Below are 24,826 nucleotides of genomic sequence, written 5' to 3'. Positions count from 1 at the left end.
AGGAGAATGACAATGAGCATGTTAAGATGAAAAAAAACTTATTTATCAACACTTACCTACACGTTAGTCCAAGGAGTTTTATCAAAAACCTATATTTGCCTAAATAATTTATGTATTCAATTTACAAAGCAAACTGCAGCGTGTAAACAAAAGAAATAAAATGGCGACAAGTCAACGTCATCGACCCGACAAGGAGAAAAGTGGTGTTCGAATAACAATTTATGGGTTGCAAAAAATTGTTTTTGTCTCCTTTCAACGCACACTTTAGAAAGAAAAAGAGATGAACAGTTATACTGAAAGAATGTCATGGTTTTATCTGTCACTCTTGTCAATAATTTATCGGTAAGGAAGATTCCTAGAAAATCGCTTGTAGTCAAGTTTTCAACCATTTCCAGTTCTCCCATAAGAAGTGTCATCCACCTGCTCTTATGGGGAGGCCGCCGTATATTTTAATTTAAACGTATTTGGTGTCACCGCCCGCCAGTCCCTCTCTGTGGCTCGCACCGTTGCCGATGCTAATTCGCCGTGTCCATCGCTACGTTGCCATTTTCCTTCGCCTTGGAAAATTACTGGTTACAATATTTTAGTTAAAAAATATTGTTTACGTATTCTCCGATGGTGGCAGCACCGGCGGAGAATGCACCAAGCCTATAACCTAAAATATTATCACGACCACTACAACTATTATAAAATAAATTGCACCTGATATTCATATCATACTTGTGTCTAGCCCCAGCAAGTAACTATTAAGCCCGACCAATCACGTTAGAGTTGTTGACAAGCACAAATGAATTAACACTCTTAAATAACTACGCTAACCAACCTGATTGGTCAAGCTTAATAGTTGCTTGCTGGGGCTAGACACTTCTATAATTGGGTATTTCTTTAATTCTTGTTTGTAACTCTTGGCATTTTTTTTAATTTTAATTGTCTATTCTCTACAGTGAAATATTTAATTGATTTTTTCATTTTTACTTTTCGAGGAGTATGCGCGGTTAACGATTCATTTGTTTTATTGTGTAAATAAAATTCAGTTTCAGTCAATTACAGTATTTTTTTTAATGCGACCCTGTCTATCAATAGTTTTTCTGAGAAATTTTTTGATACGTTTTAATCCGGCCCTGACTTGGAAACGCTAATGGCGCCGTCAAGGTCAAATTTTATAGAAATTTTAAGCAGAGTTGTGCCGATTATTTTATGTGCCGTGCCTTTAACACGGCTATACCACGGCATATAAATCACACGGCAGGCCGACTCGCTTTGACGGGAACCCTTGGCGGGAACGCTACGCGCATATCCTTGTGCACGCCTCGCCGCCATTATGGGTGCCAGCCAGGGTTCGGAAGTAGTTAATTAAGACGTAATATACCTGATAAACTACGTGTAGTATTTCTTCAAAAACTACGTCTTTTCCCGTTCGTTAACTACATGAAAACTACGTTAATAAACTACCTATTGATATTATGAATAATTTTGCTTTGTATGAGGAGTCTAAATAATATGATGTGAATGGTTATATTTAAAGCCATATTTCTCTTCTGTTTTCTTAAATAAATTATGTGTTTTCTAAAGCTTTAACTTATTATAACCTCACCTCATACCTTTGACACTTGAAAGTTACATACATATGTTACATAAACTACACCCTCTACATAAACTACACGTAATGTAGTTTATGTAGTTTTTAAATGTAACATGTAGTTTTCCGAACACTGATGCCAGCAACAGAAATTAACCAGTGTCGTAGTCAGTCGTAATTTTTGTCATCGACAACATACAGTTACGGCAGAAGTACGGCAGCTTTGAGTCAGTAGTCAGTAGCGTGCGGCTTAATTTATTTCATTCTTTTCTTGAGTGATATATTTTGTTTTTTAGTTTTATTTTTTCTATTGTGTGATATATTTGATTTTTATAGTTTTATTTTCGTTTCTTGTGTGTTCTATTTTGTTTTTGTAGTTTTATTTTTGTTTTTCTAAACATTTTTAATATAATAGTGGTTTGGCAGTGTATTATATATTATATCACTTGTTAATAAAATATTGTTCATACCAATATTTTTAAGTTTAATAATTGCGTTAAATACAATTTCCTTCAAATGTTTACCTGTGCATGTAGTGTGATAAAAAAATAAGCTAGGGATTGCTTCTAATTGGTAAAGATACCACTTACCATAACAACATTAGACACCCGAGCTGGTTTAAACTCTCTGTTCCCGTTCTCCTGGTCCTCAAAACCCACAATATTATCACGATCGCTATTATAAAATAAGTTGAACTTGACATTCATATCATCAATACATAGAACACAATATCGATTAAGTTCATCTGGTTCATCGAAACTTTCAAGTTTGCTTTTTAGAGTCTCAAATACATACCCTAAGATTTTCTAAGCCAGGTTTAATATCGATGTCATATATTCATTTTCTTAGTGTCTCTGGGTCTCTGGACGTGGAAGGCAAAATAGATTTGTCAAGAGCGTCTTGTATATTTTTGGCCGGGAAAAGTATATCGCCAGACATTTATACTTAAATTCATCAGTTTCTTCCTTTAGCTGATTTGTTAATTAGCGAAATTTGAATATTAACAAAATTTGCTACGTCCATTGATGGGCATAATTTGTACGTAGCCTCTTTATATTGTTCAACAGATATTTTATTGAGTATTTCTTTAATTTTTGTTTGTAACTCCTGGCATGTTTTTTAATTTTAATTGTCTATTCTCTACAGTTAAATGTTTAATTGATTTTATCATTTTTACTTTTCAAGGAGTATGCGCGGTTTACGATTCATTTGTTTAGATAAAAGTATTGTGTAAATAAAATTCAGTTTCAGTCAATTACAGTATTTTTTTAGTACGACCCTGTCTATCAATAGTTTATTTTCTGTGAAATTTTTTGATACGTTTTAATCCGGCCCTAGGGCGCAACTTTGTTCAAGTTAGCAACCGATCGTTTAGAAGCGATGTCGAAGCCAGGGGTGCAACTTTGTTCATGTTTCAAAGCGATAGTAAAGTAATTTGTAGCTTGAGGCACTATGTTCAGTAGCAACATCGATTCGTAGCGATATTCTGATTTCTCGCTTTGTGGCGAGGCGACAGACTAGACCGTGTCGCACACGTGTGCAAGAGTGTGATAGTGATACCATATTTCGCAGCATTTGAGCGACAATAGTTTTGCAATAAACATAGTACCGATCTGGCTTAGACATCGCTTCTAAACGATCGGTTGCTAACTTGAACAAAGTTGCACCCCTGATCGGTACTATCACAGATAACACATAATCCAGATGGCTCCTTACGTGTTAAAAATTGTCACCCTAATTTCACTCCAATTTGGAAAAATATTGGAGTGACATTTGAATAATCTGAAATTTTTAGATTTATTTTCTCACTTTTTTGGGAGGTTTTGCTTCTCTTGCACAGATGTCGCTTGCACTTCAGTTGCGTGGTTGCCAAACGTTATATCGAAATATATTTCATTTCATTATGAATATATAAAATTAAAGGTATACCAAATTAAAAATTATGTAATTTATAAACATGAAATAGATATGTTAAATTAATATATAAATATTTAACTTAATACGTTCATTATTATTTTATTAATTTATCGTCACACGTCATTTACCAGTTGCCTAATTACGAAAAGTTTCATATAACATTAACTATGGAGTCTAAAAGGAGGAGGCGAATCGAACGCAAAAATTATGGGCCCAGTTTTTGAGATCTAAATGAAGTTCGAAAATCGCCGTTAGGGGCGCTTGTGATGATTGGGATACTAGAAATACACAGCTTCTTATGGCAAGAATAACTATTTTGTTATAAATTATAGAGCCAAGTTAATATTTGGGCATATTTTTACCAGAGTTAGCTTTTAGAAACGTGGTTTTTCTAATTGAGCAATGTGCGTGGCTAAAATTGTGAATACAAAACCTTAAATTTGAGTTTGAAAAGTTAGTTAGGTTATATTAGATGCCGGTTTAATATATCCTTTTCCTAAGTTGATATTATAAAAATGTTTTATTATGTGGTTCTTTTTAGTGCATACACGACCGAAGAAACATATAAGCTGCTAAAATAAATCTTCCCTAGAACTGTTGTACAAAAAAGATAGAAGTTCCAGCAACAAATTTATCACCAGTTCAACCTTTGATTTGATGTAAACAGTAATTGTTTCTTGATGAGAAATGCGAATGAAATAGTTTATGGTGTGATTGTGTTAGTGTTTTATTAATAGTTTTGTTGATGCAGTTTAAAGGTTCATAGTTTTTCATTAAAACATTTGAAATTGACATGTTTACATGCAGTTTAGTGTGATACCATTTTAATAAACATTAAAATCTTTCGAACTAGTAGTGGTTTTATGGCGATTGACAGATTGAATAACGAAAATTAAGAGTATTTTATCAGGAATAACTTAATCATAAATGGAAACTGAAGACGAACGTTACCATTGCACCCTTTGATCGGTGTTATCTATTCCATAACTTTTTATAGCTGAAACTAGAGAGTAGGTATATTGAGCTGAAACGTTTCCTGTGTTCAATAGCGTTTTTTCTAGCGTTGAATTGTAAGTTTTAATGTCATTAGCAAAGTTTTGCAAATTGTCACTGTTTCGTAGACAATTAAATTCAAGATATATTATATTCAATGTCACCTAATAATTGTAAAGGTTTTTCTATTGATATTCACTTTATTAATATAAGGTAGGTTTGTAAATAAAATATTAATGAATAAATAATGTACTCAGTTTATTTCAAAAGCACAAAAATACAGAGTTGTGAATATGTATATACGCTGACTTATTTCATCATATAAATATTTATTTAGCAATATTAATACATTACAACTTTTGTTTCTATTAACTAATTCCACTAAATTTAATAAATAAAATATACAATATATAAATTTAATATACAATTTAGCACTTAGATATTAAATATCTATATGTACTATGCCAAAAAATAAAACAGGAACATCATATTATATCAAGAACACAAAAAATTACAATTTAAAAAAAATGCATTCTAAAAAAATACCTAGCTACAATATACCTACATATTAATTTAAAGAGCTTATTCATATTCATAAAAACTATTCTAAATGGTTTATATACACAATCAAAAGTATCAACCACAATACAATAATTTTCAAATTATTTCTTATTATTCCTCAATGAAAAAGCGTCTTGCGACGGCTAGTCAAAAATCTAAATAATTTTTATAATAAATTTACAATCTGACATATGCAAATATGTCAGTAGTAATACGTAATTTTACTTTATGAAATTACTACATCTAGAACCGATTTTAAAAAATTGTACAAATTTTCACCCCTAATATAACCCTTTTAAGAGATAAATTTTCAAAAATCGACGTTCTTAGTAGATTCCTAGGACAGATTTTAAAAAGCTTTTACAGAAAATTTCGCCCCCTCAAGCGATAAATTTCTGCTCGTTCACCCCTCATTTCGCCCCCTTTTGGTGCGAATTTCCAGAAAACGTTACATAATATTCAATTAAGTCACCAAAGAAACCTCTGTGCAAAATTTCATACTTTTAAAAGAGCGATTATAACAAGTTTTTCCAAGTTTTACCCTCTTAGGGTAAACATTTCCAAAAATTGCTTATGTATCTCATTATGAATATTCACTTTCATCCCTTAAGGGATATCTGTGCAAAATTTCATACACCTAGGACAGATTAAATTTTTTTCTTATACAAAATTTACTCCTCAATGCATCCCCTTAGGGGACAAATTTCATCTCCTAAAACATATTTTAACAAATTTTTATGCAACCTTTCAGAATTTCAAAAATCCCTTCTTGGCATCCCTAACATCGGATAACGAACGCATGAAAATCAAGCTTTACACTGTAAGACAATGCAACACTCAAGGGAGTAATATCGAGGAGTAATAATAACGTTCAATACAACACTGCAAGGTTTAGATACACCGTAGGAGAAATTTCAAGGTGCGATCACATCGGGCGGCTGTGCCGCTCCGCGCCGCGGCGTACAAAACATTTTTTTAACATGTACTTTTGAAGTGTATTTTTTTTAGCGCGCACAAAAGTATATGCTAAAAAAATGATTTGCGCGGCGCGGAGCGGCGCAATCGGTGTCAACGCACCTTCAGGTGAATAAACAAATGGCACCAAAAAGTTTTTTAAAATTTCCCTGAAAATGTCAAAAAGAATTTTAAATTTTCAACAATTCTTTTTTGTCAAAAAACCTCGTAGGCGTGTTTCTAGGGTCGAACTATACTACCAGTTAAAATACTTGCACTTATTTCTGGGACACCCTGTATATATATAGATATAGCTAACAAATTGGTTTTTGTTCTATCAACGTCGTGGTGTTTACAAAAAATAACTATTTTATTTTGTAGATTTTCTTACAGCGCTTTCAGATGGAGCGGACCGTCCACGACTTCGAGCAAGTACCATGAGTTTATATGAACAACATCCGGACGGAGCATAACGCGACCCATGTGAAATTGTTCATATAAACTCATGGTACTTGCTCGAAGTCGCGGACGGTCCGTTCCATCTGAAAGCGCTGTTACAGTGCAAATGGCGAATTACCCAGAAGTTTTTTCAAGAAAGTAATATTTGTTACACGTTATGTAATAAATGAGAGTCGTCATTTATTACATAACATGTTTATAGTTGGTTTTGATAATATTCTCCCATCTATAGTGTATCTGGGATAGAGAGGTACAGTTTGCTATACTATAACTATAATGCTATGAGAAAATTCTCGTATTGTTAGTTTTTACTAGTTGTAGTCCTCTGTATTATTAGTCTTTACTACTTGTGTATCCTCTCATAGTATATGTCTATTTAATTTTTTGATTATGTAACGAGCACTTTGTTTACTCATTTGTCGAACTGCTTGAATCCATTTTTGCTTTTGATCAAATCGGTGTGAGAAACTATGAAGCTATAAAATGTTGTTTGGGGAGATTTGAACATCCGGGAAAGTTAAATTATTGAATGTTATTGCACCCAACAACGCCCAAATTACGCGTTAACATTTTTTCGGCAATTTTATTAACATTTGAAATTGTCACAAGACAGTGCCTAGTTCGAATTCTTTTTCACTTATTTTTTACTACCCGAAACAGTGTTACATCACACAAACCTCGTACCTGAGTGTTTTAGTCTCAATAACTGCACTAGCAAAAAACTAAAACACTTAAATATTATGAGAAAACCACGATTTCAATATTATTTTAATGCGATCAACATGAAGGCGGCGCGAAATATGTAGGTACTTATAATTTCTGATTTTTGCCTTTCGGCGCTGCGGTCGGAATTTGTTGAAATCAACTGAAATGCACCAAGCCTATACAAAACCCTAGATCATATATACTTACGTGGATAAGTAAATCACTATAGAAACTGTCACAAACATATCAATGACTTCCATTTATCTTCTTTTTTTGTTGCACACGCGGTGCTTCTACTCTATCTATCTTTGTCGAGGACTTATCGTCCGCGCCCCAAGTTTGAACATTAATTTTAAAAATTTAATTTGTAAAATGCTTATATTTCAACAATAAATTGAATTATATAAACTGTCACGAAAATTAAATTATATAAAAAATACATTTAGCCACTCTGTACGAATATCAATATTCTTAGGAAATCTAACCAGAAAGTATGCAAGTGGCTTAATATAAATAAAAAAACAACTAAATACTTTACTTGCCTATGAAAAGATAATTTGGACACCTTTATATTAGAACTTTTACACACTAAACACAGTATATATGATCTAGGTACAAAACAAACTAGCGGAGAATGTTGTGCCAAGCCTATACCTCTACCACTACAATTTAGATTGTTTTCTTAACCACCTTGTTTTTTCTTTTTTATTTTGGTCAGTTCTATTCGCCTGTTTGCAAATGAAGTGCATTCTACTGATAATGTAGAATCTGATTATTGAGGTGGTAAACTGTTCTTTGTGTTCATCACACCCAACAAAAGATATACATTTATCTTCCAATTTTGATAATATATCAAACAATGTCTCTTGATGTACCTGATTGGTTGATAACACTTCAAGGACTGTTGATTCTATTGTTAATATTAGAGACCGGAGAGCAACTGATGGAAATATTAAAAATCCTCTACTTAATATTTCTATCAGTTGATCTCCGTTCTGAGGTTCTACACTTTGTATATGTTGCAGGCACTTCTCACATTTCGAAAATCTACTTGCTTTTCGGGCAACATAACCAGAAACATACGACAAAACAAAATTTGAGGTTCTCATAGCATTATAGTTATGTTCCTCTACATTATCATTATCACTATTATTAAACCAAATTCCACTTTCCATCAAACTGTCAAGACTATTTCGAAGCCTTATTGCGTTTTCTTCTGACTTAACGATCTCCTCAACATTCAATAGGCTTCTCAATAAGTCCGAACCCTCGATATTACTACCTTTAGGTGGTTTGACCAGTGAATAGGTGCTTATTAAGCGAAACATTTGGATGAAAAGCCTTGAGTCTGGGTGATCGTTAGAACCACAAGCGCTTCTCATCATTCCAAAAAAACGCTGAAAAGAATAAACATACTCTTAGTAACAATCAGGTATTACAAACTGTATTTAACTTACTTCAAGAGCATCTTGGTTCAATTTTGCAGTCATTAAATATTCATATCCATAATTGTCACACAGAAAATTCATGACACCAAGTGTGGCTTTTAATGTGACAATTAGACCATGATAAGTATTTTCAGATAAAAAAAAATAATTATTGGCCTTAGCCTCATTCCCCCAGTCATGTAAATACGCCAAAAATTCTTTAATAAACTATAAAGAAAGTAAATTTAAAAATAATACTAAACACAAAATTTATCAACTGTAACAACCTGTTCCTCCCTAGATCCTGGTCTCAAAGTTTTATCACATGGTGTTCTTGAGCTCATAATTTTGATGAGTGTTGACATATGGTTAATCAATTTTATGCTTGGCTCACAGGTTGCCAAGTTGGAATTTTTGTCTTTATATATTTCCATAGCAGCTGCAGTCTTCTCACTAAAAAACTGTCACATACATTAATCAATTTAACTTAATGTAATTTATTAAGAACATACTCGATAAGCTCTACCAACATTCATCTTCTGATAAAGTTTTGGATGGATGTCATCTTTAGACAGTTTTGGACAAATCTTCAACGCAAAACTGTTGGGCTGCTCCATTTCTACAACTGTATCCCAGTGTATTAATTTTACAACTCCATCAGGTGTCTGTAACATTAACATAAATCAATTTTTTGTATTAAATAAGTAATATGTTCCTAAAATTGCTCACCCATGTCTCGGATCTTTTAATAATAAAATTTCTAAAGTTTTTTATTAAGTGCGGAAAGTCCGAAGAAAACCACAGGCGTCGGGTGGAATCACAGATATGTTGACAAGAGACATGTTCCTCTGAGATGTTGAACCTTTTCCACATGGCTCTGTTCCATGATGCACCATCAGTTGTTACAATATCAATGGAAAGACCTGTTTTCTCCAGAAGGAGAATACATTCAACTATGAGGTGATGTAAAACTGTCGAAGAAGCACATCCCTTGCTTAAAAAGCATGCTAAAGCCTGTACCCATGCACCTCGAAAGGGCTGGAACATCATAACTAATGCGTGGTCTCCCTTTTCATTTCGTTGGTGTAAAGGGGTATATTTCCCCAAGTCCGTGAAACCGCAAATTTCTAATGACTTGCTATTAAAGGCGAGCGTTTCACTCAACTTCATCTCATCTATAAGAAGAGTGCCTTAAAAAAATAGATTACTTAAATTAATTTTTGTTTTACATTATACATGCAACCACAACAGTTAATTTAAAAATAAAGGTGATGTTATATACATCCGTAATGCGTCTCCGTCGTTCTGTTATTCCAATCTTATTCAAGTATGAGATGTCATTTTTGAAATATACCAATAAAATTGCATAAAAAGAACGGACGACGCATTACGGATGCTTGTAAATCCACATTAAACTATACTTTTTACCTCTTCGTTCCTCTGGTTTCATAAATGCAGTTTTTTTCTTCAGCAGTTCAAAGGTTGACTTTTGAAAACCATAGCAACCATTCATCTTATTAATATATTTGTTTAGGGTTTCTGTGAAATTAAAAAGGTTATATTATGGTTATATTAGTTCCATAAGTTCAATGTCAAAGGTATCTTCTTTATATGTATATTATAAATAAGAATGAAATAGTGAGGGAAATATATAAAAAAGAAGGAAAAGATTAAACAGCCTAGCCCTCAACAACTCGTTTTGTATATGGTTGCGAGTTGTTGAGGGCTAGGCCGTTTAATCTTTTCCTTCTTATGTATATTATACATATCTATGTATATAAAAATTACCTATACAAGGGAGTGGGAGTAATTTGTGTTTCCGTAAATGCTCATAAACTGCTCTTCCTTTAATTCTAATTAACAAACATTCATATATCCATGCAAGGGTGTAACGTCTATTTTTAGCATTGGATACTCGAGCCGCAGCAAAACACATTCTTACTGCTTCTTGCTGGGTACTTGGTAAAGTGGCTATAATTTCTTCGAGAGCTTCACTCGAAATAGCAGCACATTTTTTCTTGGAGTCCTCAACATCCTTTATAAGTTTAGTAATCTGTAGAAGATAAAATTGAAAAAAAATATATGCAAGCAAATATGTGACATTACCTTTAATTTTAATCTCATGTTCTTGCGAGAAACACAACGCACCACTCCTTTTAATTTTTTATGGCGCCTTACTAACAATGACTTAACCATTTTCTTTTTTTTATTTTTATTATCCAATTGACAAGAGGTGCAATTCTTTGAAATTGCCCCCTTCTGTCCAGGCCTTCTGAGGGGAATCACACCAGTGCATGAATCAGAAGCGCTACAATACAAATAAGAATTAAAAACTTAATATTAATTATAATTTTATAACTTTTCCCAAAATGTTAAAACCACAAACAACACCATAATTAACAGAAAATAATTTGTAATGAACGATTGATTAGACACAACTGATGTAGATTGACCATGCAAAATGAAACATGCAGAATCATGAAATATTATAATCCATGACCACAAACACCATAAAATTAATCACATAACACATAGATAATGCAACAAATCGAAAAATACTCAAGATTGTAAATAAGCAAAGCCATTTCCCTTTGATGATATTTTTGTTGTTGACAGATTAGACTGATAGTCAAAAACAAAAAATCAATAATATTATGATAGTTGAAACCATTTTTTTTTCAATTTGTTGCAATTAGATTTATTAGTAGAGGTAAAAATCAAGTGTAACTTTTCATACACAGCTGCTGTGTGCATCTGCCATTTGTTTAATTCCATTCCAGTCAATGGTCTTCCATTTAAATCGCTTCAATCTGCAAACCTAAAAATTTATTTGTTTTTGAATGCGTAATTTGAGACAGTGGATAAATAATTAAGACGTAAATAGTTTGAGCCACATGGTTGCTTTATTTTCAGCAAGTCTTTACCTACAGCATACTTCAACTCCTTCGTATGCTAACCATAAGAAAATAAAAAATGTATATATTACTAGTCTAAATATTGAGAATTAGGTATACTGAGAATTATTATATCTAATAAGTAAATAAAAACAACTAATAATATTACCATAGCTTAATTTCAGAACAGACTCCCATTCTATTGACAGATATTAATATGTTTTCAAGTTCTTCAAAACTAGATATTTCTGAACTTTTCTCTTCAAAAGTAATTTCTGTTTTCCCAAATAAAACCTTAAATAAGTAAATTAAAAACACAACTTTATACCAACAAAAATAAATACTTAATATCTACCTTATAAGACATATCCTTGCAAATTATAATTTTTTTTTTTGGCAAGTAAGTATCATCCCACTCAGCAAAGACTATTTCATTTGAACCTGAAATAAATGTACCTGCCCATCGCTTGTTTGGTGTGCCAACTGCAGCCAAACTATTTTTCAAATTTGTGAACATAGTAACTCTACTGTCTGTAACATCAACTGGCACATTAGTAATATCACGAAGAATTTCATTCTCATTCTCAAAGTTAGGTTCTGAAGTTTGATTTTCAACATGATTAATAGGCAGACCTTTTACTTTTTTTGAATTAGAAACTTTTTCAGTTGCTTCACTCCTTACACATGGTGGTTTCCTCTTTCTTTTATTACTAGAGAAATATGAAGGCAGGTTAGGAAAAATTCTTGGAATTGAACCCTCCTTTAATAATGGTCTACCCCGCTCAATTCTACTGATAGTTCCGTCAGTTAATTTGATCTCATAATGAGTCAAAATATCTTCATCTAGAAAATGTAGTTCACAAACAGCATCTTTGCTGCTAAGTGTCTTGTCTGATCTGGGTATCGCCTTTTGCCACTGCTGTAGCAAGCTAGGATCCTAATAAAAGATATATAATTGTTAAATAAAATAAAAAAAAAACATTTTTCACTATTAAAGCTGTTATTTTGAGAATACGATCTTGAAGTATAAATATTTAATATTCACTTTCAATAGCACTGTTCAAACTGTGGTTAATATAGGTACATGTCAACAGGTAATTTTAGCACCTAGTAAGTATTAAATTATTTTAATTTTATAACAAGGCCTCCTAGGTTATGTTATACACATGTTGATTTTAGGCTATATTTCCTATTAATTTGGTTTATAATTTAATCTGTACACTGACAGTATATAATTTTAATGTTTTTCTTAACATCTATCCATAATTTTTATAAATAAATAGTCATACTACTTACATTAGGAGCTTTGAAAAGGCTTGGGTTTCTTTCACCCCGTTCTTTATTTGCCTTGTTTTTATTGGGATTCCCACTTGTACAGCCAGGTACAAAGCAATTTCTACCACGACTCATTGTTGTACTGCTAAAAATTCAGTAAATTAACTATAAATTTTATTAAAAACACAATTAAATCGTATACTAACAATGAAAATGTAGTATCCCAGTCGATCGCAGTGCCTCTGCTGTCAAACCGAGGAAGCTGCTTAAAAGTGGGGACAGAAATTTCAAATTTGCCCATTGCCGATAAATCTCCTTTTTTAAGCCCTCCATAACATTAACCCAGAGATATGGAAGTGGGAGAATGAGCTTCGACGAGTGCGCATCCAAATTTTTGTCGACGGCAAGATGGCAGACATCTTCCAGGTCTCGCTGTCACTTCCCCTCAGGGGGGTGACACTGAAATAGGAAAATTGGAAACAGTCATTAGTGTCATTCCTGTCATTCTCCTCACGACAAGTATGGCCGCCTAGACAAGGACAGCATTGTTTTGTCTAACTATTGTCTAACTTCACAGTTTAGAATTGACAGATTTCAGTTTCAGAGACAATCTCAGATTTTGTTCTAGAACAAATTCGAAAATATTCGACGCCAGCTTTAATTCACATCTGTTTAGTTTCTGTTTTGAAGTTCAATTTAATATTTCGGCTGAAATTTATTATTATAAAGGTAATAAAGTATATAAAATATAAATTGTCATAGTTAACCTGGAGAAAATGACGTTTCTGGGCAGTAGTAGTATGTCCGATGTATATCAAAAAATAGGTAGTAAATAAACACTGTTTTTACATTTTTTTAGATGCAAGAAAATGGTGTTATAATCTCTTTGATCGGCGATTTTTTGAAAAATGGAAACAATTTACAGCAAGGTAAGATCATTTTTAACTATAGCCAACATTAGTTATCTCCAGTATGTGCGATTTATTGTCAATAAAGCAATAAATCGGAATCGATAATCTGATTATGTTATCCGACTAAAGTCTCTTTTGCATCTTTTGATTTATAAGCCAGGTTCTTTGGGAATAATGGACGCTTTTTTTAAACAGTTTATTTATATTTTATACCTATTGATATTTTTACATTGTTAATTTTTGTATAAAAAAATTGTTTTTCTGTTTTCAGGTTTTGTATAAGGCCCGTGTTTTCATGTTCCTGTGTCCGTTTTCTGTCCTTGAAGTTTGCGAATGCGTGTGTTTACAAATTACTGTAAGTCATGCTTATACCTTAACTAATTTACGTTAAAAGTGCATATAATTAACTAATTGGTATTGAAACAATACAATCCTATTTCTATATTTTTATATTTATTTAGTCACGTTGTTCCATATTTCAAATAAAATATGTGAATAAATTAGTTTTTGGTTTTATTTATGAAAAGAAAAAATACAAAATACGTGTGAACAGAAAGAGGGCCCGCCATTGGAATAACCGGAAACGGAAATGAAAATTAAAGCTTCATCATGTCAACCTGTCAATTGAAAGTTAGTTCTCCAGACGACAACGAAGGCTGGTGGCGTATCGTGTTTCCACGATTTAACACAGAGTTGACACTTCTTTCTAGTTAATTATTTTATGCTTCCCCTCTTTAATTGACATCTGTTTGTTTTGTTTTTTTTTTCGTTTGTGTTGTTATCTAGTTAAAATTTATTATTATCTCAATTATTCTAAACACTAATTCAAAAAGGCTTGCTGTATATTAGTCATAGTTATTCTAAGAAAAGCTAATACGCCGGGAAAAATGATTAGTTTTCATGTGTAAGTTTATACAACATAATCGTGTTTACAGATGATCCAAAACTGTTTATTTTAGTTTTCCTAAAAGCGATTTTGTAAAAATCGTGATTGTAATTGGGAATGGTCAAAATAAGTGTATGATGTGACCATTTAAAGAGGATGTTTTTATTACGTGTGGAGGAAGAAGATACTTGGAATCAATGTTCGTGCTTCTGTAAAACAGTGCACTCTTATAGTGTCCATGAAAGCACAAGTTCAAGTAAAAACAGAAATATGTCAAATAAGATTGGTCCTTACTTGACAAGAAGATTATTTGGAGGAAAAGAAAACATAAGATAGGGTATTTTAATTGAACAGCGGAAATTTAACATTTTTATTGTAAAGTTTGTTGTAGGTAGTTGTAGTTTTGTGCTAAATATTTCTAACATTAGCAGCAGTGTTCAGAGTGTCAAGAGGAGGAGAATTCAGTTAATTAGATTTATGCACAGTTACAGGTATGAAGGCTTTTCAAACATAGTATCAAGTTCTATAGTCAACATTTTTAGTATTCCTACAACTGTAAAAATAAGGAACATTGGACTGAAAAAATGGCAAGATTTATATAGGAAGAAAGGGTATTATGCCAATAAGAAAATTAAATCTGTAGGCAGAAGTTTTTATTTAAAAACTGTTATGGGGCATATATTAATTTGTATTTGTGCCACAAATCACTGAGAAAAATCATATAATATTCATAATTGTTAACGAGATGATATTTAAAGAGTGTTAAAAATGAGACTATTAGTCATGAAGCTTACAATGTTACTTTGTTTCAATATTACACTTTGTATTCTTGTAAAATCTATGATGAAGTTCAAAAGCATTTTGCAATGGCCTTAAATTGTGAGCCAGGATTTTTAGCAAAGGTATTTGATGCAATGAAACTTAATCGGTCCCTTCCAGTATGTATTTTAGTAAGGGAATTGTCAATCCCATGTTTTTAAATAGATAAAATACAGGCCAAAGTTGACAATATTACAGTTGAGAAGAAACTATTTTATCTTAAAAAAATTTTCTTAAAATTCTGAGATCATATAATATAATTTTCTTAATAATAAATTAGGTATACATATGTATGTTGTACATACAGAATTTTGTTATGGACAAATAAGGATCGACAAGCTTCTTTTGTGCAAAAAATAAATCATTTTTTCTAGTATTACAACAAACCATAATGTGTTTTACAAACTTACCGGTAACAGTTTTTTTTTATAATAAAATATTTAGGAATAATTTGGGTTGTTTATCAATATATTAATGACTTGAATTTTGACAAATTGAATTTGTATCAAAATAATTTTACGAAATATAAAAATTGATGTTCTATTACAAGATTGAGTTTTCATTGTCGACAAAAACCAGGATAAATACTAATAATACCCCTTAATAAAATCAATGATGTTTATGTATTATGAAAATATTTGTTAGAGGACATGTTATGTAACAGTTTTTGTAACACAATTTGAAGGGACGAATAAAAAAATAAAACAAAACATATTTTTTCTAGGTTTATATTAAAAATACAAGGTAGGTAATCATCAAAATAATTATGAACCAAATGTTTTTATGAATATACAACTTGAACAAAAAGTTGTTTAGAACAATTTTACCAAATTTGCAAAAAATTTTAAATTGAAACGCGTAATTCAGTACAAGTAAACATGAAATATTGTAAATACTTATTTAATATCATTTCGAGTGTTTAACGACGAAAAGGTCATCTGTCCGTAGCGTCTTTTGTCAGAATATTCGTATATTTAGTGTATTATATACCAATATTGTACGCAGTTTTGAAACTGATAATTAAATAAATCATATTAATGTTAACTAACCATAATAAATGATATAATTTCACTAAATGTAAATTGCCCCCCGTATGGTTGAAAAGAGCAAATTGATATTTGATTACTTATAGATTACCACCTATATACAAAATGACAGGAAGACCTGGAATATGGCGCCCAACTTGATTAGACCTTCTGCGCATGTTGACGCTCATTCTCTATCCCTTCTATTTCTCTGCATTAACCTCAAAAATGATCTTTGAAAACAAACAACAACCACAGACAACAACAAACCAACAAACAGAGCAACAAATGAACAAATAACTACATAATGACTGATAATGATAAGTGATAATAATAACTTTAATGATATGAAGGCTGATGAAGGTAATTATAAACATTATTTTGAGTTTGTTTAATAAAATATAGGATACAATATAACTAAGCAAAATCAAACAGTTTTAGACAACCAATACAAGATTTAGAACTTGACATTGTGATAAACAAATTGTACATTCAGGAACTCGTTTAAATATTATAGGTAAGTAATATTTTCACAAAAACTAAACATTTTAGCATAAAAATCACAGGTAATATATAGAATATTACCTATGATAAAATGTTAAATACTGATGTATATTTATTCTAATCAATATTTAAATTTAAACTCAAAATTTTCATAAAAAGAAAATGATAATTTTTCGTAAATATAAAGTAAATAATATTACATATTTCAGGTTGATTGACGAATACTCTACAGTTGATTAGAGCCCATGATGATGCGAAGATAATTAATATCACTTAACTTCAAGAAACCAACGTAAAGAAGTTTACATTCTTAACTCATCTAACCATTATAGGTAATAATTTACAAAATTAGCCATTTTTGATTATAATATTAAGGTACTTAGGTACATTTCTATCTTCTAGATCAGTAATGTCGTCATAATTTAAATGAACTCACAGATAGCAATGGGGCACTGCACCGAAGCAGTATTACAAAATATGTGAAATAAAACTGTAATACAAATTGCTCTATAAAATTTAATAGAAATAAATTTATTTATGAAAATTAAGTTATGAAGTTTTATTTTTCCTAGAAAAAAAATAACATTTATATTTTGATCAATTTAGAACATTACAGTTAAAAAAAAATATGTGTTAGAATAACATATTTTTAATAAAATTGCAGCTTTAATTTTATACTTTTTTTGCTTTTTATATCAATAAGAACTAACGTAAGGAACAATTCATATTTAAACTATGAAAACACATGCATATTTTTTTGATGTTTTAAAACCAGTGAATGATGTTGAAATATACTACACCTATTATTCTTATTAACTAACTTTAATTACAAACTTACACATTATTGTCATTGGAAATAAATTAATTTGGATATTTTATTTGTTTAGAAACTTTTTTACCTATATTGTAGTTTTTTAAAACCTACTTGATTTAAAACAAAAAATGTCACCTGTTGTGACAAAATAAGGTTTTTTTACTAGAAAACAATCTAGTGAGCTTTTCTAATAATACTTTATTTGATATACCATATGATCGAAAAACGGCGTTAGCGATGGCTATGAAATGAAGATCGCTGTCATTTTAAATGTAAATTTATATGGGGAAATGTCATCGATTGCCATTTCCCAGCCAACCGGACGCCGTTTTTTTTTCGATCATACGGTATAATATGTATTCCCATCTGTTAATCTTTTTTTATTTTAAGGAAGATTTAGAAGGGTAGCTTAAAACATGTTTGTCAATCAATTATCTCTATATGTCGTTTGTAAAAATATTTTACAGTAGTAGAAAATAAAACTGTTTTTAAGGCGAACAGCTTCTTTGCTAAAATATTATTTTTTTGGTCCCAATACATAATGATTTACATTTTTTTTAACCTCAAATAATGAATTTAATGGAAAAATTGCAAGTCATAAAAACGTTCTAAATATACAAATCTATCCATTTTTTCCATATCGTTGCTCCAGTTTTTTGTCAAATTAACGAATATTAGAAATAGTTTATTTCAACCTCTTCAGCTTATTTTAAAAATGTTGACAAATAACAAAGAATACACCCCTTAAAGTTTCGCATTTGTCTTGATATACTCTGTATAAGACAACAGTAAATAACTTGTAATATAACTTCGAAATATAAATTTGAAATTAAAATAATGATTTGTTATAGTGATTTACGTTTTATTAATTTTGATTTTTTTTTCTTAAATTTAATTTAAAAGTGATTTACGTTATTTATTAATTGAAACGTTTAAAATTTGAATATACGTTCAAATTTTTTTTTTACAATAAATTTGTTTATGATAAATAATTTTATAATAAAAATAAGACCGAATTTCCTGGAAAGTTTGCCAAATTTGTACATATGAAAACCTAGCTTTACCACTTATCACAGAAAATCTCTATTCCTTCCCTTATCACAGAATAATACAGGAACGAACCATATGCGACAAGGATAGAATATTTAGATATGTCGTTACTGTTTTTTGTTTTTAATGGATATTTTAAAAGCCGGGTAATATATGGTAATCTGTGATGGTAATATACTATATACCTTTGACTGTCTTTGATTACAACTGTGTGATTAGTGATAATTATTATTAAAATATCTGGTAATAAGTGTCAATTTTACAATTGTGAGATTTCTCGGAAATCAGGTTACATGTGTTTAAGTTTCATGCGTCAAGAGATCCTAATTTATGTACAAAGTGGATAGAAAATTGTGAGTTCATTCATATAGAATTTTTTTGCACATTTTGTATGTAAAAATACGGCGTTAAGTTACCTTAGAAATGGTGATCGATGGCTTTTTACCATATACCGTATGATCGAAAAAAACGGCGTCAGCGATGGCTATGAAATGAAGATCGCTGTCATTTGATATGTAAAATTATATGGGGAATGTCATCGATCGTCATTTCCAAACCAATCGGACGCCGTTTTTTTTTTGGATCGTAGGGTATAATTTAACACATTAAGAGTTGTCCATCGTTATATTTCTATATCTATGCAAAGTTTACGATGGATAAATCAAGTAATATTAAGTGGATACAAATTATAAATGAATCAGTGAATATAAACTGTTATAAATTATAAGTAGGTAATGCAGTTAGTGAATATACCGTACGATAGAAAAAAAAAGGCATGGGAGTGGGCTTGGAAATGAAGATCGCTGTCGTTTAATAGGTATGTAAAATTATATGATAAATCTTATCGATTGTCACTTCCAAATCAACATGACATGCATCTGTACATCATTAATCTCACGACTAGAGTTTCCTGAAATCCCGAACTCCCAAGATCCCGGCGGCGTGTATGTTTATCTCCGAAATCCCGATATTAAATTCCGGGATCCCGAAAATCCCATAAAATTTAAATGTCCAATCTAAAATGATTCGACTTTATACACCTTTCAAAGATCAACAAAACAAAGTAAAATTCATATTTAGTAAGTAAAAATGCAGTTTCAGACAATAGTTTGGTTTGGTTTGGTCGAGTTTTGTTAACACTAATGAAAAGTCTGGGCTTTTTATTTGATATATGTTAATCAAATAAAAAGCCCAGACTAGATTAAATCAGGAGCTAACTAATAGAATCATATCAATTCTCTCTGATGTAGGATAAGTTTCTATTTTCGGAAAATTTCTTAGATTTTTTTTTGTTTCAACTGACGAACTGACACAAAATGATAACTAGTTGCTAAAGTTGAACTAATTTGACAGCTATGTTTTGATTAACGTCAGACATATCACAGCCATCCTAGATTTTATCAAATAATAAAGATCTATTCACACTAAATCATAGAAATGAAAATATCTAGGAAAATCTTTGTTTGAGGGGTAGGCCGGCAACCTTAATAGTATTTGGAAGTGACATGAATTTCCCATTGAATATCGGAATAATATTCTGGGTCAATTAAACTAAATGAGTTATACAGGGTGGTATTAAAGGAGTTATACAGGTTATACCAATGTTCAGCATTAATTTTGCCCCACCCTGTATAACTTTATGGGTCAGGTTTTAATTTGATTTAAAGTGCAATAGAGTAAATTCCAATTTAGGTAGTTTTTCTTGAAATTTAAAAATTGTTCTTCAAAATCTTAAGTAAGTCTAAAACCTTACATTTCAGTCATATACTTCCCTAATAAAACACACCTTTATTTTTCTCTTAGAATCTAAAAATTAATTAATAAAGGAGGTATTCCGTTACAAAAAAACACAAATTTGATGTGTAACTTTTTTTGGGGACACCCTGTAGAACTCTATATTTTTAGTCGTACGAGTGTGGAATTTTGTACAGGTGGATTTTGGACAGTCATCTCCTAAGAGAGTGAAATAAGGGATGAAAATTTGTACAAACATTTGTTAAAATCGGGTTTAGAAGTATGAAATTCTGTTTGTTCCTTATGTAACGTAATTTAGCAATAACAAGCAATTTTTTTTTCAGAACGTCCACACCTCATTTCACCCCGTTAGAGGGCGAATTTCCAAAATTGTTCCTGAGTGCTAAATTACGTTACATAAGGAACGTCCTGTGCAAAATTTCATACTTCCAAAACCGATTTTAATGAATTTTTGTACAAATTTTCATCCCTTAATTCTTATGGGGCGAATGCCTAAAAATTCGCTTCTGAGTACTCACTTTCATCACTTGAGGAACCTCTGTGCAAATTTTCATACTTCTAGGACAGATTTTTTTCTCAGAAAGTTCACCTCTCATTTCACCCCTTAGAGGGAAAATTTCGAAAAAAATTGTTTAGTGCTAAATTACCCTTATATAAGGAAACGTCTGCGAACAATTTTATACTTCTAAAAACCGATTTTAACAAAATTTTAGTGCTAAACATATATTCATCCCTTATTTCTTAAGGGATGAATGCCCAAAATTCGCTTCTGAGTATAACTTTCATCACTGATGAACCTCTGTGCAAATTTTCATACTTCTAGGACAGATTTTTTTCAGAACGTTCACCCTTCATTTCACCCCTTTAGAGGGAAAATTTCCCTAAAATTGCCTCTTAGTGCTAAATTAAGTTACATAAGGAACGTCTACGCAGAATTTCATACTTCTAAAACCGATTTTAACAAATTTTTATACCAATTTTCATCCCTTATTTCTTAGGGGATGAATGTCCAAAATTCGCTTCTGAGTACTCACTTTCGTCACTTAATTAACAATTTCCAAATTTCAAACTCCTCGGACTAATTTTAAAAAGTATGCAAAATTTCACCCCAGTTTCACCCCTTAGTAGAAGAATTTCCTAAAATCGCTTTTGCATAATCGAACTGTTAAGTTACGCTACTTAAGGCACCTCTGTGCAAAATTTCGTAGTCCTAGTACATGCTTTTTTGTATACAAAAGTACCCCCATATCACCCCCTTTAACGAGCGAATTTCCAAAATTGCCCCTTAGTGTTCAATTACGTCAGTCAAGGAGCACTCGTGAAAAATTTCATACTCTTAAACCAGATTTTAACAAATTTTTATGCAGCTTTTCATCCCTAATTTCACCCCCTTAGCGGTCGAATTTTCAAAACATCCCTTCTTAGTGCTCATTTACATCACTTAAGGAACCTATGTGCCAAATTTTATTTATTACTATATAGATAACATTTACCCTTATTTTCAGCTAATGAATATTAAGAGACAAATAATAAAAATAAAATCTAAATTATAAATTTCATGGCTATAAATAGCATATATATGCATCTAGAAATTCTGGACTTTCAAACATCCACTGCGACTAGTATTTTCATATCCAATTGTCTAGTATTAAAGTCCGAATATACATTTTCCTGGGTTTGACCGGGAATTTGCTTATAAATGTGAACAACCGGCTACGTCGCTTCACATCGCGTGGCCGTGGTGTGGCTCCAAATTCGTTCGTTTTAAAAATATTATTAGATTTGGCTATAGGCGCCCTCTGTGTCATTAATAGGGAATTGTCTCATCGAAAACATGCTGTTCCGTAAGCAATGGCCATCTGGATTATGTGTTATCTGTGGTACTATGTTCATTGCAAAATTATTGTCGCTCAAATGCTGCGAAATATGGTATCACTATCACACTCTTGCACACGTGTGCGACACGGTCTAGACTGTCGCCTCGCCACAAAGCGAGAAATCAGAATATCGCTACGAATCGATGTTGCTACTGAACATAGTGCCACAAGCTACAAATTACTTTGCTATCGCTTTGAAACATGAACAAAGTTGCACCCCTGACTCCGGCACTCGGCACCCATAATCTTCCCATAAATGGTGTTTTCAATGTCAAACTTTATAGAAATTTTAAACAATGGGCGCATTCAGTAAATACACCGGTTACTCCACCGGTGTAGAAAATTAAAGTGAATAGACAGTTAAAGCACGGCCGAAGACGTAGACGTAAACGTATCGTTTGACATGTACGCTTGCGCAGTGAGAAATTCACTTGCCTTTACGGATACGTGATACGTATCTTTACGTGCCTTTATGTGCGTACAAAACGCAAACGTATCGAGCCGAAGGAGTTTCGATTTCACCCGAATGATGCCGAACGTACAAATTCACAAACAACTCGTTTCCACAACTGGCTAGTAATTAAGTTATTTCATAAATTTTGGGGCCTGTGTAACAGAACTGGGTCTATTTTATTACAATAAATTAGTATGAAAATATTAAGCATCATAATAAACTCATTTTGGAATCTATTTCATTAAATGCTAGTTCTTAGCCAAAATCCATATGAGGATTCTAAAAGATGGAATCTAATAAATAATACGCATGCGCATTTCTTATATTTTTTATTTTTTTATACACGTAAAAGATTCTTTACGTCTACGTGCCAGCAGCGACCGACTCGACCGTATACCGTTGTTCTCTAATCATAAAACTGTGTCTGTTTTCCAATATTTTTTATTACTAAGCAGAGCATGTAATAAAATAATTTCCATTGATAATTTTCTTCATTTTTCGATATTACTTTTATAAATTTAATGTGGAATCAATGGAATAATAGATATCCATTTTCAGTTTTAAAATTAAATAAATTATTTCACAAAATAATTTAGAATTACAAATGTACCATTTGCGTTACTTACGTCAAAATACTTGCTTTAACTCTTGTTTACACGACAACGCAACGGCAGACGTAACGTAGGTTTCTGCGTTACGTGTCGAAAGATACGTATACGTATTGTGCCTTGCTTTAACTTGTCTAATGTCAATGGTAACTCACCGCTTGTGGTCACCGATCACTTGAGGGCCTACCGTATTTTGTTTCCGGTTTATTTACGTACCGGTTATTTAATCGTTCAATGAAAAGTTATCGGTAGGTCTTTACCGGTTAATACCGGTGTGTTTACTGAATGCGCCCAATGGAATCTGGGCAGAGTTAGCCTGCTGTGTGATTTATATGCCGTGCCTTTACCATATGATCGAATAAAAACGGCGTCAGTGTGGATACACTATCCTAGAAGCGGCATAACGATCTTGAATAGATTTCCAGTAATTCTATTGGCTGAAATTTTTGACATATGAAATTGCAATTCTATTGGCTGAAAAGTTCATCTGTCAAAAATTTCAGCCAATAGAATTACTGGAATCTATTCAAGGTCGTTACGCCGATACGCCGCCGTTTCTACAAGAATACAGTCCTTGCATAGTTAATTATTCTATGCCTTGCATTCTCCCAACCCCTATATTTCCGTTTTATGTATTATGTGCAATTTTACTAAATATACAGGGTGTCCCAGAAATAAGTGCAGATATTTTAAATGGTAATATTTCGGCCCCAGAATCACGCCTATTAGGTTTTTTGCGAAAAAAAAATTGTTGAAAATTGGATTTCTGGGAAATTTTAAAAAACTTTTCAGTGTCACTTGTTGATTCACCTGAGGGTGCATCCACACTATCCTAAAAACGGCGTATCGGCGTAACGGCGTAACGACCTTGAATCGATTTCCAGCAATTCTATTGGCTGAAAAATTCATCTGTCAGAAATTTTATCTGTCAAATTCATCTGTCAAAAATTTCAGCCAATAGAATTACTGGAAATCTTTTCAAGGTCGTTACGCCGTTTCTAGGACAGTATGGATGCACCCTGAGATTTCTCTACGGGTAAAATTATTCTTAGGACGTTTACATATTTAAAAATCATAGTTGCACCGCAAAATATAACTTTACATATTTAGAACTAAATTTAATAAAATAATTCACCATATTATTCATACTGAGATCACATAAAAGGAAATACCAACATGTTTATCAGAATTCATTATTCGGAACATCAACAAGTCAGACATGGACATCAACAAATAAACCGTATACCAACGATACACAACAACTAATTCCAGGAATTTCAGATTCCTCGTGAAAATCCCTTAATAGCCGGTTATCGTCAGCGGTTCTTAAAATGTTGCAATTTTTTTATTTTTAAATGT

The 24,826-nt window shown here is 31.8% G+C and overlaps 2 long non-coding RNA genes across 2 annotated transcripts; both read left to right on the top strand.

Moving 5' to 3' along the window:
* The first annotated feature begins 3,664 nt into the window (after window positions 1-3,664).
* LOC115884663 lies at window positions 3,665-5,760 on the top strand. The gene is made up of 2 exons (XR_004050591.1): window positions 3,665-3,949; window positions 4,038-5,760. It is a non-coding gene; the product is annotated as an uncharacterized LOC115884663 (long non-coding RNA).
* Window positions 5,761-16,633: 10,873 nt separating this feature from the next.
* Window positions 16,634-17,462, top strand: LOC115884661. The gene is made up of 4 exons (XR_004050587.1): window positions 16,634-16,768; window positions 16,841-16,922; window positions 17,119-17,241; window positions 17,312-17,462. It is a non-coding gene; the product is annotated as an uncharacterized LOC115884661 (long non-coding RNA).
* Window positions 17,463-24,826: the final 7,364 nt, after the last annotated feature.

This window comes from Sitophilus oryzae, unplaced genomic scaffold (assembly GCF_002938485.1).
Source record: "Sitophilus oryzae breed Bouriz unplaced genomic scaffold, Soryzae_2.0 scaffold_30_pilon_pilon, whole genome shotgun sequence".
NCBI lineage: Eukaryota > Metazoa > Arthropoda > Insecta > Coleoptera > Curculionidae > Sitophilus > Sitophilus oryzae.
The sequence above is the reverse complement of the archived record's forward strand: the minus strand, read 5'-3'. Positions and strand labels throughout refer to the sequence as shown.